Genomic DNA, 14,793 nt, shown 5'->3' on the forward strand with positions numbered 1-14,793 from the left:
TTCAGAAAGACCTTTGTTCAAATTTGACCTCAGACATTACTAGTTGTGTGACCCTGAGCAAGTCACTTAATCTTTGCCTGTTTTTTTCTGTTGTAAAGTAGAGATAATGATAGTACCTCCCTCCCAGGATTGTTGAGAGAATCAAATGAAATAATAGCTGCAAAGTGCCTGGCACATAGTAAGTGCTTAACAAATGCTTGTTTCCTTCCCTTCTAGTGACTTTTTCTGACTTTGTTTTCTTTAACACAATTTGTTTCTCCTACAAGCACATCCAGAGCTGTGATTTTAGAGTCCAAGTGAAGTAGTGCTACTTTTCTTGTGGTAAAAAAGTTTCGCTATAAAAAAAATCACTGCAAATCTTTTGCCTATTTTTGGTTCTCCCTTTAGGTTCAACCTTAAATGCCTTCAGAATAACTGGTTAGTCGAGTCTTTTACTTGACTTTTTTAAACTGATTTTGCTCTCCATTACTTCCCTCTGTTTTACTGAGGCAATTCTTCTCATAATCCTGCACTAACCTTCTCCATAAAATTATACAAACAAGTTAATATTCTAAACCTGCATTGCCTTTGGCTGTCAGATCTTCCTGCCTGGCAAGTAAGTCGAGTGTTAGCTGACTAAAGCACTTTTTAGGTTCCTTTGATCTCATTATGGCATTTGCTTTACAATGATTAAACTTCTATGTGAAATTACTGTAATCGACATCTGTCAGTTCTTTCATCCAGATCTCTCTCGCTCTCTCTTTTTTTTTTTTAACAAAAATAGCTCATTTAAGTATGTCTGATGGGGAGTTTCTTTTTCTTTTCTTAGTTGCACACTACATTTTTTTTTTTATTATTCTAAATTTAGACTAATTTTGATCTCTGTTCTAACAAGTAGGTGTTTTGACTAGGCATAAACAGTAGCTTCTGGAATGATTTCCACATCAGTAACATGTCATTTCCTGTCAAATAAAATATAATTAGTTTAGTTTTTATAATGTTCTTCATTTATTGCCCTTTTAGCACCTTCCAATTGTTTTCTCAAAGAAAGCACATTTTAAAACCATCACTGGTTATTGACCTATTCACCCACCTTCTTAGTTACATAAAATCTCTATGATAATAATCCACGCAAGTATTGAGGTCATCTTCAATGAGGGCATCAGGAGGCAGTAGACAGGCTTTCATAAATAATATTTCACAGTGGAATATATCTTTACTATCACATAATTGACTAAAAGATATAAAGGATACGAGATCACTCTTCTTTTTGTTTACTTATTACTTGTGGAATATAAAAAGGTAAAACATCATCTTAAAGGCTCTCTTTCAACATGCATGCAAAGCATTTGAGTGTTTGAGAGATATAAAAACAGAAAATACCATGTTCCATGAATATCAGGCAAGCCATAAAATAGGGAAATATATGTTCATAAAAGATGTCTGTTGCAGTGATGGAGAAGTTCTAGCACAGAGTCCAAGTGAAGAGGATTTCCTTGTGGATGGTGAAGTCCTGCAGATATGCCTGTTTATAGATGGTATCATGCTGACTGCATAGGTCCTAGAACACTGGCAGAACCTTCTAGTAGAAATCTGTGACCATTCAAGAGTTTGGTCTAACTATTCACAAGGGAAAAACAAAGTGGATGAAGAATGTCAATTGCCCATATCGTGGCATGCATTTGGATGGACAACCTCCACACAGATCATTATGCACATTTGATACAGATAGTACAAATGGACAATAGGTTGGATGCTGAATTAAACAAAAGAAAAAAATCAAAGCTCCCAAACTCCTTCCAGAAACAAAGGTCCATATTTTTAATACCAATATTCTACTTCTAATGTTGTATGACTTTCAGTTGTTGTTGTTGTGTTTGTCTTTTGTTCTCGAAGAAGACCATGACTTTCAGTTATATAAGACTAAAGCCTTTGAAGAATTAAAATTTTGAGTGTCTTGGAGAATGGTGAGTGTTTCAGAAGTCTCTGAAGAATTAAAATTGTGCAAATCTTAGTGGCTTGTAGTGGGTGTAATCTGGTTATAACATATAATATATAAGGAACTACAAAGAAGAACCAGAATAAAGTATATAAGATCAAAAAAAGAAGATGGGATAGCCATGTTGCAAGAGCAAGTTATGCCTGCTGAATAGCCAGTGTACTCCACTGATGTCCTTGCAAAGTCAAGAGAAGTTGAGGCAGGACCCCCAGAAGAATGATTAGGTGACCTGTGGTGAGCCTATGGGGGAGGGGATACATGGGGACTTGAACAAGAACCAAGACAGGCAAGCATGGATGTACTTAGGTCTGCATCATTTTTGGGGAAATCCACATTGATGAAATAACAGATCATTTGAGTATTTCCTATCTATCTTCCTCCCTCAATGAACCCAGTGCTGACTCATAGTCTTTCCCTTACAGCTGCTGCCCTGATACAATGGGACTTCTATACACATATTGATCCTCCCTCAAGCACCATAACTTTCCATTTCCTTAGTCTACTCAGTTTCTGTTACTTACTCCTCCTCTGTACCTCAGATATACACAGAGACGGTCATCCCTTTGATTTTACTATGCCCAGAAGCATGCTCAGTAGCAGCAAATCATCTCAGCAGACAGGCTGAACCAGGTTGAGGATAACTGACAGGCCTCAAATACGTTGATGAGTTAGGGAGATGTCTCTTCCAAGCATGTGAAGTCTTTCCCTGGTAGAATGAGTGAATTGAGAACAATTTGTTCAATTGCCATGAAAGCAGCTGAAAAAAGGTACCATGGATCACTGGGATCCATGATGTCAATTGTTAATATTGAAGGTGCCAAGGTCATCCACTGCATCCTAGGCCATAGCCAGTTCTCTTTGACTTCTGTTCTGCTACTGGACCTCTATGACTTAGGAAAAGAGAGTAAGCCTGATACTTCTGTGCTATTCTGCCTCACTTAAAGCCAATTCATGTACAAGACATCACCTGTAATACCACTGGTCCTTTTCAAAAACAAAGGACAAATAACAGCTTAGAAGTATTCCATTTCTATATTCATGATCTCCAAAATTGTTTATCTAATCATATTCTTCTATCATTCCACCTTTTCCTCTGCATTATATCTCTGTCTTACCAACTTCCTTACTAGTCAAGAGCCCTACCATCCTCCCACTTTTTCAGGCTCACCATCTAGAACATCTCTTGCAAATGCCTCCTTCTCTCTTCTAACATTTCCATCATCTTGGTGTGGACCCTCATCATCTCATACCTAGACTATTGCAATTGTTGCCTTTTCACACTCCAATCCATCATCTATTTAATTATCAAAATGATGTTCCTAAAGCACAGTCTGACCATATCACTCCCCTTCTCAATAAACTCCAGTGATTTCCTATTGTCTCCATTATCAAATGAAAAAAATCTTCTCTTCCTTTTTAAAGCTCTTTTTGGGGGCAGCTTAGGTGGTGCAGTGGATAGAGCACAAGTGCAGGAGTCAGGAGGACCTGAGTTGAAATCTCACCTCAGACACTTGACACTCACTAGCTGTGTGACCTTGGGCAAGTCACTTAACCCCAATTGCCTCATCCTGAGTCATCTCCAGTCATCCTGATGAATATCTGGTCACTGGATTCAGATGGCTCTGGAGGAGAAGACAGGCTGGTGACCTGCACAGCACTCCCTCACTCAAAACAAAGTCAAGTGCAAGTCATGTCATTACTTCTCTGATGGCATGGTCTTCTTCAGCAACAAAGGACAAACACACACAAAGCTCTTCTTAATCTGGTACTTCACTACCTTTCCAATCTTCTTACATTTTTATCCCCCCTACATATTTTACTGTCTAGTGGTCTCATAGTTGTTTCTTGAACAAGGCACTCCATTCCCCAGTTCTCTCCATTTTTATCGACTGTCTGTCATGCTTGGAATGCTCTCTCTCTTCACTTCTACCCCCTGATATTTCCTGGCTTCCTTCAAGTCTCAGCTAAAATCTTACTTTCTTTCCCTTCACCTCTGTCTGTCATGAAGAAGTGACCCTTCTCTTAGCTAAGGCAAAAGTGTCTACCTGCATCCTTGTCCCCATTCCTTCCTGACTTCCCCAGAAAATCACCCACACACACATCTATACTCTCTCTATAACCTTCATTCTTTCCACACCTATTGGCTATTTTCATGTTGCTTAAAAACTCACCATGTTACCCTACCTTTTAAAAAAAAACCCTCAGTATGGCAGAGCCAAGATGGCAGAGTGAGAGCAATGACTCACCTAAGCTCTTGGACAAACTCCTTCAGATACCTCTAAAAGGAGAATCTGACCAAATTTTGGAGGTGTGGAATCCAGTGGGAGACAGACTGTGGCAGATTTGGAGGCTAGGACTGACTGGAAGGTCCACAGGAAGGATCTGTTCCATGGGGGTGAGCCCACAGAGCACAGTATAGCGCATCCAGCGCACTGAAGCCAGAAGGCCCCAAGAAACCTGAGAGCAGCAGGCAGGACCAGCAGAGTGGCAGCCAAGGGTGGGAGACTAGCAGAGTTGAGCCAGTGACAGCCACTGAAAGTCAGATATCAGCACAGCAGCTCCTGAGACTTTCAGCCCACAGATTAAATGTGGTAAGTGACCTACTCGAATTTCTGGGAGCCAGGATAGTGAAGTGATCAGTAAATGCTCTCTCCTCCCCCCTTCATGACCTTGAAAGGACCATAAAATATTTCCCCAGAAAAATCCTGGATCAGTGGGAATAGCAGACGGGGCAAACAGTCTCATAACACCTGAGGCTAGGAAAATAGCTTAGGGGGATTCCTCCTACTGTGGCAGAGGCAAACTGGAAGAACAGAGGACCCAGGTCAGAGGGAATTCACACTAGGACCCAGGAAAGCCTCAGTGCCAGGAGAGGAGCCCCAGGAGAGTTAGAAACTCACACTAGCATATAGGCATGCCTCAGTACTCCAGGGGAAATAGGAAGACAATAGGGCAGCTGTGATCACCATCCCCTGAACTTGCTTTTGCCTCAGTGCAGCTGAGGAGCTCTCCTGTGACCAGACCATCCCTCCCCCACACTTAACAAGCTAACCCCAGGGCTGATCTGGGAAACACAAAACAAAAACCTGCTCTTAGCTTTTTCACAAAAGTCAGCTCAACACCAAGCTCTGCAGCTTCTAACTGAAAGAACCAGAAGTTACAACACACAATCACCATCATGAATAAGAAAAAGCAAAATAAGTGCAAAAAAACCATAGAACTTTTCTATGGGGATAAGGACTAAAACACAAATACCAAAGAGGTCAGTACTGAGACTGTACTTCCATCTGAAACTTCAGAAAGGACTATGAACTCCTCACATGCACAAACAGCTCTCCTGGAACAGCTGAAGAAGGAAATAGAAGAAAAACTGGCCAATGATTTTAAAAGTATAAAAAAAGAATTCATGGATGAGAATATCTCTTTGAAAAGGAAAATTAAACAAATGGAAAAGGAAGTACAAAAATTAACTGGAGAAAATAGCTCCTTAAAAGGAAAAATTGGACAGATAGAAAAGGAGATGCAAAAGTTAACTGAAGAAAACAATTTGATAAAGATTAGAACTGGGCAAGTAGAAACTAATGACTCAATGAGACAGCAAGAATCAGTCAAACAATATCTAACAAATGAAAAGATAGAAGAAAATGTAAAATATCTAATTGGAAAAACAACTGACCTGGAAAACAGATCCAGGAGAAAAAATTTAAGGATTATTGGCCTGCCAGAAAGCCATGATGGAAAAAAGAGTCTGGACAATATCTTCCAGGAAATCATCAAGGAAAACTGCCCAGAAGTGCTAGATCCAGAGGGCAAAATAGTCATCGAAAGAATCCACCTTTCACCTCCCAAAAGGGATCCCAAACTCAAAACCCCAAGAAATATCACTGCCAAATTCCAGAACTATCAAGTGAAGAAGAAAATACTACAGGCAGCCAGAAAGAAACCATTCAAATACCAAGGAGCTACAGTCAGGATAACACAGGACCTTGCAGACTCTACATTAAAAGACTGAAGGAATTGGCATCCAATATTCTTTAAGGCAAAGGAGTTGGGACTATAACCAACGACCAACTACCCAGCAAAGTTCATTATAACATTTTGGGCAAGGAGATGGTCATTCAAGGAAGTATGAGATTTCCAGACCTTCCTGACAAAAATGCCAGAACTTAATAGACAATTTTATCTTCAAATGCAGGTCTCAAGAGAGGCATAAAAAGGTAAACAGGTAGGGGAGGGCAGAAAAAAAAAGAAAAAAAACTTGTTACTCAATTTGGGTAAATTGTTTACCTCCCTATAAGGGAAGATAATACCTGTTAATCCTGAGAACAGTACATCTATTATGAAATATAAAAGGGATATATACAGAGGGAATGGGTATAAAGTAAATGATGTCATGTTAAAAATATGATTTAAATATGTGAAGGGATTGTAACAGGAGGTATGAAAAGGAGGAAGCAGAAAAGGGTAAATTGCATCACAAGAAGAAGTACAAAATTATAATAGAGGGAAAGAGGGGAGGGAGATGAGCATTGTATAAGAAGTATTCTCATCTGATTTGGTTCAAGGAGGGAATGATAAACTTAAGTAGATAATCCTAACTAGCTCTATAGGCAGTAGGAGGGGAAGGGGGAAGAAAGGGGAGGGAAGCTAAAAGGGAGGGAAGAAGCAGTAAGGGTAAAGGAGAGTCAAAGGGAAGGGGGTTAAAAGAAGGAAGGGAAGGCTGCAGGAGGTGGTGGTGAAAAGTGAAAACTATTGAGGAGGGGAAGGGAGACGGGAGAGCTAAAAGCAGAAATGGTGGGAAAGAGGATGGAGGGAAATACACAGATTGTAATCATAACTGTGAATGTGAATGGAATGAACTCTCCCATAAAATAGAGATGGATAGCAGAATGGATTAAAAGCCATAATCCAACAATATGTTGTTTACAAGAAACACATTTGAAATGGGGGGATACACATGCATTAAAGGTCAAAGGTTGGAGCAGAATATATTGTGCTTCAGCTGATGCAAGAAAAGCAGGAGTAGCAATCCTAGCCTCAGACAAAGCAAAAGCAGAAATAGATCTAATCAAAAGAGATAAGGATAGAAACTATATCCTGCTAAAAGGCACCATAGACAATGAAGCAATATCATTACTAAACATGTATGCTCCAAGTGGTATAGCATCCAAATTCTTAGAGAAGTTGGTGGAGTTGAAGGAAGAAATTGACAGCAAAACTGTACTAGTGGGGGACCTCAACCTCCCCCTCTCTGAACTTGATAAATCTAACCTCAAAATAAACAAGAAAGAGGTTAAGGAGGTAAATAAAACTCTCGATAAGGTAGATATGATAGATCTCTGGAGAAAACTGAATGGAAATAGAAAGGAATATACCTTTTTCTCAGCAGTACATGGCACATATACAAAAAGTGACCATGTACTAGGACATAAAAACCTCACAATTCAGTGCAGAAAGGCAGAGGTAATCAATGCATCCTTCTCAGATCATAATGCAGTCAAAATTATATGTAATAAGAGGCCATGGAAAGATAAACCAAAAGTCAATTGGAAATTAAAAATCTAATCCTAAAGAAGGAGTGGGTTAAAGAAGAAATTATAGAAACAATCAATAACTTCATTCAAGAGAATGACAATAATGAGACATACTACCAAATCTTATGGGATGCTGCAAAAACAGTTCTTAGGGGAAGTTTTATATCTTTGAATGCCTACATAAATAAAATAGAGAAAGAGGATATCAATGACTTGGGCATGCAACTGGAAAAGCTAGAAAAAGGACAAATTGAAAATCCCCAAGTAAATACCAAATTAGAAATACTGAAAACCAAAGGAGAGAATAATAAAATTGAAATTAAGAAAACTGTTGAATTGATAAATAAAACCAATAGTTGGTTTTATGAAAAAAAAACTAATAAAATTGATAAACCTTTGGTCAATTTGATTTAAAAAAGAAAGAAGAAAATCAAATTACTAATATCAAAAATGAAAGGGGTGAACTCACCTCCAAGGAGGAGGAAATTAAAACAATAATTAGATATTACTTTGCCCAGCTTTATGCCCACAAATTCGATAATCTAAATGAGATGGATGAGTATTTTAAAGAATACAAATTGCCCAGATTAACAAAAAGGAAGTTGAATACTTAAACAACCCCATCTCAGAAAAAGAAATTGAACAAGCCATCAATGAACTCCCTAAGAAAAAATCTCCAGGGCAAGATGGATTTACAAGTGAATTCTAGCAACCACTTAAAGAACAGTTAATTCCAATACTATATAGACTATTTTGGGAAATTGGGGAATAAGAAGTCTTCCCAAATTCTTTCTATGATACAAATATGATTTTGATACCTAAACCAGGAAGAGACAAAACAGAGAAAGACAATTATAGACCAATTTCTTTAATGAATATAGATGCAAAAATTTTAAATAAGATTTTAGCAAAATGAATACAGCATCTTATCACAAGAATAACACATTATAATCAGGTAGGATTCATACCAGGAATGCAGGGCTGGTTCAATATTAGGAAAACTATTGGCATTATCGACCATATCAACAAGAAAACTAACAAAAACCACATGATTATCTCAATAGATGCAGAAAAAGCTTTCAACAAAATACAACACCCATTCCTATTAAAAACAATGGAGAACATAGGAATAAAGGGAACTTTCCATAAAATAATAAGCAGTATCTACCTAAAACCTTGAGCAAGCATTATATGCAATGGGGATAAGCTAGATGGATTTCCAATAAGATCAGGGGTGAAACAAGGATGTCCATTATCACCACTGTCATTCAATATGGTACTAGAAATGTTAGCTGTAGCAATTAGACAAGATAAAGAAATTGAAGGGATAAGAATAGGCAAAGAAGAAACTAAGTTACCATAACTCTTTGCAGATGATATGATGATATACTTAGAGAATCCCAGAGATTCAAGTAAAAAACTACTTGAAAGAATAAACAACTTTGGCAAAGTTGCAGGTTACAAAATAAACCCACACAAATCTTCTGCATTCCTATATATTAGCAACAAAGTCCAACAGCAAGAGGTAGAAAGAGAAATCTCATTTAAAGCTAGGGTGGACACTATAAAATACTTGGGAGTTTATTTGCCAAAACAAACCCAGGGACTGTATGAGCACAATTACAAGACACTTTTTGCACAAATAAAGTCAGATCTAAGTAAGTAGAAAAACATCAGTTGCTCATGGGTAGGCCAAGCTAATATAATAAAAATGACAATTCTACCTAAGTTAATTTACTTATTTAGTGCCATACCAATTAAACTATCAGATAATTATTTTCTAGAGCTGGATAAAATAACATCAAAATTCATCTGGAAAAGCAAAAGGTCCAGAATATCAAAGGGGCTAATGAAAAGAAATGCTAGGGAAGGTGGCCTAGCACTACCAGATCTCAAATTGTATTATAAAGCAGCAATTATCAAAACCACTTGGTACTGGCTAAGAAACAGAAGGGTAGACAAGTGGGATAGATTTGGCACTCAAGACACTGTAGGCAAGGAATATAGCAATCTACTGTTTGATAAACCTAAGGACCCCAGTTTCTGGGATAAGACCTCACTGTTTGATAAAAATTGCTGGGAAAACTGGATAACAGTGTGACGGAAACTAGGCATAGATCCATGCCTGACACCGTACACAAGAATAAAGTCCAAATGGGTACATAATCTAGGTATAAAGATTGGTACTATGAACCAACTGGATGAGCAAGAAATAGTGTATTTATCAGATTTATGGAGAAGGGAAAAATTTTTTACTAAAGAAGAGATAGAAAGCATTATGAAATGCAAGATGGATAATTTTGATTACATTAAACTGAAAAGTTTTTGCACAATCAAACCCAATGCAGTCAAAATTCGGAGGAATGTAGTAAATTGGGAAAGAATTTTTACAGCTAATCTCTGGGATAAAGGCCTCATTTCTAGAGTATATATAGAACTGGGTCAAATGTACAACAATACAACTCATTCCCCAATTGATAAATGGTCAAAGGATATGAACAGGCAATTTTCAGAGGAAGAAATTAAAGGTATCTATAATCATATGAAAAAATGCTCTAACTCACTTTTGATTAGAGAGATGCAAATCAAAACAACTCTGAGGTATTACATCACACCAATAAGATTGTCAAACATGACAGAACAGGAAAATGATAAATGTTCGAGATGTGGGAGAGTTGGAACACTAATTCATTGCTGGTGGAGCTGTAAGCTCATCCAACCATTCTGGAGAGCAATTTGGAACTATGTCCAAAGGGCTACAAAAATGTGCATACCCTTTGGCCCAGTAATATCGCTTCTAGGACTGTATCCCCAAGAGATCATAAAAATGGGAAATGGTCCCACATGTACAAAAATATTTATAGGAGCACTCTTTGTACTTGCTAAGAACTATAAATCAAGGGGATGCCCTTCAATTGGGGAATGGCTGAATAAATTATGGTATATGAATGTAATAGAGTACTATTGTGCCATAAGAAATGATGAACAAGAAGACTTCAGAGAGGCCTGGAAGGACTTATATAATCTGATGCTGAGCGAAAGGAGCAGAACCGGAGAACTTTGTGCCCAGCAACGACCACAGTGTGCGAGAGTTTTTTCTGGTAGACTTGGAACTTCATAATAACGCAAGAACTTAAAAACAAAAAATTCCCAATGGTCTTCTAAGGCAAAATGCCTTCCACACTCAGAGAAAGAACTATGGAATTCATTCACAGAATGTAGCAGATCATGTTTGTGTGTGTGTGTGTGTGTGTGTGTGTGTGTGTGTGTATTATGTTTTGATTTGTTATATGATTTCTTCCATTTATTTTAGTTCATCTACACAGCATGACTATAGTGAAAACGTATTCAATAGGAAAGTATATGTAGATCCCATATAGAATTATGTGCCATCTTTGGGAGGGAGGGGGGTGGTAGGGAGTAGGGGGTGGGGGAAATCTAAGTTTTATGGTACTGATTGCAGAACATTAAAAAAATAAATTAAAAAAACCCTCGCTTGATCTTGCCTTCCCATTTAATCAACATCATATATTTATCTTCTCATTTTTAGATTAACTCTTTGAGAAAGCCATCTACAATTGGTGTCTCCACTTCTCTTGTTCAATTTTAAATCCTCTTCAGTCTAACTTCTGACCTCATAATTCAACTGAAACTCTCTCCAAGGTTACCAGTGATTTCTCAATTGATAAATTATGGTACATGAATGTAATGGAATATTATTATGTTATAGGAAAAGACAAATAAGGTGAATACAGAGAAGCAAAGAAAGACTTACATGAGCCAATGTAGAGTGAAGTAAGAAGACCCCGGAAAATAACACACATAATGATTACCATGTAACTAGAATAATAATCACAAAACATTTGAAAGTAAGCATTTCAAAATTACAAAGAGCAAGCATGGTCGCTAAAGAAGAGATATAAGATGATTCTTCTGTAGAGGTAGGTAATCCACAGATGTGGACCATATTATTTTTTTCAGATTTTTTTGAGACTACTAAGTGATACAATGAATCTAGAAGCAGGAACACCTAAGTTCAAAGTCACGTATTTGCTGTGTGATTCTGTTTGGTTTGCATGACTTCGCTAAGCCCAGTTTTCCCATCTATGAAATGAGGATAGTAATAATACCTATCTCACAGGGCTACTGTGAGTATCAAATAGGATATTTTGGAAATCTTAAAGAACTATATAAATGCTACCTATTATTATATCAATATATATACTGATCCGTTTTGCAACTTTTTTCTCTGTTTTTAAAATATTATTTGATATATGAGATGCATCTCTGGGAGGGGATCAGGAACAGATAGAAAGGTTGTATTTAGGTGATGTAAAAACAAAAGATAAAAAAATTTCTTAAATGCTTTTTGATTAATTGATCGATATTATGCTTGCCTTGCAGAATTACTATGAAAATCAAGTGTGATGATGCAGCTGAAATGTTTACAAAGCTGTTACATGCCTTATATACTGTAAACGGTTGATAAGTGTTATGAAGTGGAAAGTATTATATGAATTAAAGGCATCGTGAGAGACTATCATTAATTAACCCATTAAAACTTTTTTATTTATACTTTTATCTCTACCACTTCTAAGGATAACAAGTTCCACTTTGTGCTATAGCACAATATGGGATGATTTCCTGAAACTATCTCTTTCAAGTAGTGGGATTATACTCATTATACTTCACCACAAGTCCTTTTCACCTATCAATGCTATATGTTATTTTATAGATATAATCATATTAAAGACTCCCTTTTTTTCTCCCACAACAAATGTTCCCAATTTTTTTCCATCACCTTGGATCCATTTAATTATTCTTCTTTGTACACTTTTCACATACTATGTCTTCTCAAAATTCATTCATTCATTCCACTAATGTTTATCTGATGCCCAATAGTAAGGCAACATTACTTAGCAAAATGAGTAGCTCTAAGAACTTGGACTGGAATCCTAGATCTGTAATTGACCACCTCTGTGACCCTGGCCTAGGTGCTGATTTGATATTCCAGGTGTAGAAACATACAATGAGAGAAAATATGGCATAATGGATATAATGCTTTACTTTGATTCAGGTGACTTAAGTTCCTTTTCCACTGTAGTCAGATGTAGTCTAACCAGGTAATCATGGTAAAGTCATTTAATCTCTGGGAGCCTCAGTCTCCTCCCCTTGTAAAATGCAGCTTACATGACCTTACCTTTGGAGGTTGTTTTGAGAAAAACGCTTTTCAGACCTTCAAGTCTTATATAACTTGAATTCCTATTAATCCATAAAAGAGAGAAGGATGTTTGCATGCCCATTTCTGATCTCATTTTTGGGGTGAGGTGAAGGTGGTTTTGGGGAGGCTATAATTACTCATGTATTAATAGAATAACATCCTGCAATGACTTTTAGATCTTTTCCCCAGGTCTTTACCACTGTCTTAGCATCCATTATCTTATTAGCATAATTTGAATTATTTTTCTCTAAAATGAATGCTCTTCCAACAATTTATGCCCACCAGTTGACATTTCACTTACTGGGAAAAGCTCAAAGTCATCTGCAAACTTGGAAACTTAAATATGAATAATTAAAACTCAAAGGGAACTATCTAGCAGGAAAGAATTCTCTAGAGTTCCTTGTTCCCAGCTGTGGGGATCCTCTGGGTCTTATTAATGAGTACTGGAAGAAAATGGTTCCCCAGACAGAGTGGATTCAGTGAAAAGGTTCAGGACCCATCTGTTTGATGTCGTAAGGGCCTGGTGAGTCAGGCTACTTGCTTTTCAGGTAAATTAAAAAGGTTATTTATTTGAATGAGGTTCAAGGGGCCCTCTAGCAGTGGTGATGATCGCAGGATGTTGAAGTATGTTTCTGGCACCTCTGAAAGATCATGTGCAAAGCAGGAAACCTATTCTCAGCATCCCACTGGGTGCTACAAAGGTGACCCTGTTAAAGAAACAAAAAAGAATTAGTCTAGACTGTTCACAGCTACTAACCTCCTGGAGTCTACTCCCCAGCACACAGAAAATGTTTATTTTTCTGAAATGTCCATATTTTCTATTAAGATTTGCACACTATAAATTTTAACTAAAAATTCCATGGAACAGCAGTAGTAACTAGTTTGTTGGATGTTTGGTTTAGGGCACTCATAAGTCACTAGGTTTGGGGATGTTATAGAAGTTCCTAGGTTATTGCTGGTCACAGGCTGGACTTTGAGGTATGTTCTGTGTGTCAGGAGTCCATGTCTCTAGTAAATTAACTTTGTATCCTGGTTTCCTGACTCTGTGCTGACTACCCTTCAACAACAGCTTCCAAAGTACCCTAGAGTCTCCCCTCCTTTCTTAGAGAATCACAGCCTACACTTGCTATTAGATACCAGTTATTCCTAGGTTTCATCCCGTCTGGCCTTGGGAAAAAATTAAATCAATATTCCATAGTTCAGTTTTGCCATTTATAAAATGGAAATAATACCACATGGATGATTTGAGGAGACATGAAATAATATTTGTAAAAGATTTTGAACTCTATAGAGACAAGTGCTTTGTCAAGGGAGATGGATGTTGGTAACAGTGATTCAATACATTCTGCATCTCATTGCCAGGTTAATCTTATTTATACATAGACTTTCTTTATTCAAATGTAGCAGGGTTGGATGGAGGGTTGAGTCTGCACCCTGGCAATTTTCAAGGGATTATTTAGCTCAACACCGAAGGATTTGTAATTTTTGTGGTGGCATAGTAAATCTTCAATGGTCCTTTGTTCCAGTCCCCAACCACTCCCCCAAAACCTTTACCTGATGTTAGTAGTAGGGGATTGGAATACTACTAGTTAGTTTAAAAATAGAAATAGGTTTCTCTCTCCCCCACTTTCTCTCCCTCACCCCTTTCTCTCTCTTCCTCCCTTCACTTTCTCTCTCTAACATAGTAAATAGTTATTTTTCCCTGACCTTACAAAGTATATGGGGGTGGGAAGAGGAGAAGTACCAGCTTCAATCTGAAAGAAAGAGTATATTGTAAGCATATGGCAGTTAAAATATATGAGCAGGCAAGCCTGAGCCTGAACCTTGGGCCTCTGGCTGCCTTTTTTCTTTTCTAAGTGAGTATAGATGATAAGTGTCAATCTTGAGATTTCTAATCTTAGAGGCAGCCTTATGAGTTTGAGAGGTGGGAGCTCCTGGGTTCTCAAGTGGTTTCAGTTGCATCTTGGAAGGAACATCTCATAACTACTCCAGCGCTTTTTGATGAAAATGAATACAGGCGGGAGAATGATGTTAACATCTGACCACGTTTGCCAAAATAC

Source organism: Notamacropus eugenii, chromosome 4, assembly GCF_028372415.1.
Source record: "Notamacropus eugenii isolate mMacEug1 chromosome 4, mMacEug1.pri_v2, whole genome shotgun sequence".
Lineage (NCBI taxonomy): Eukaryota > Metazoa > Chordata > Mammalia > Diprotodontia > Macropodidae > Notamacropus > Notamacropus eugenii.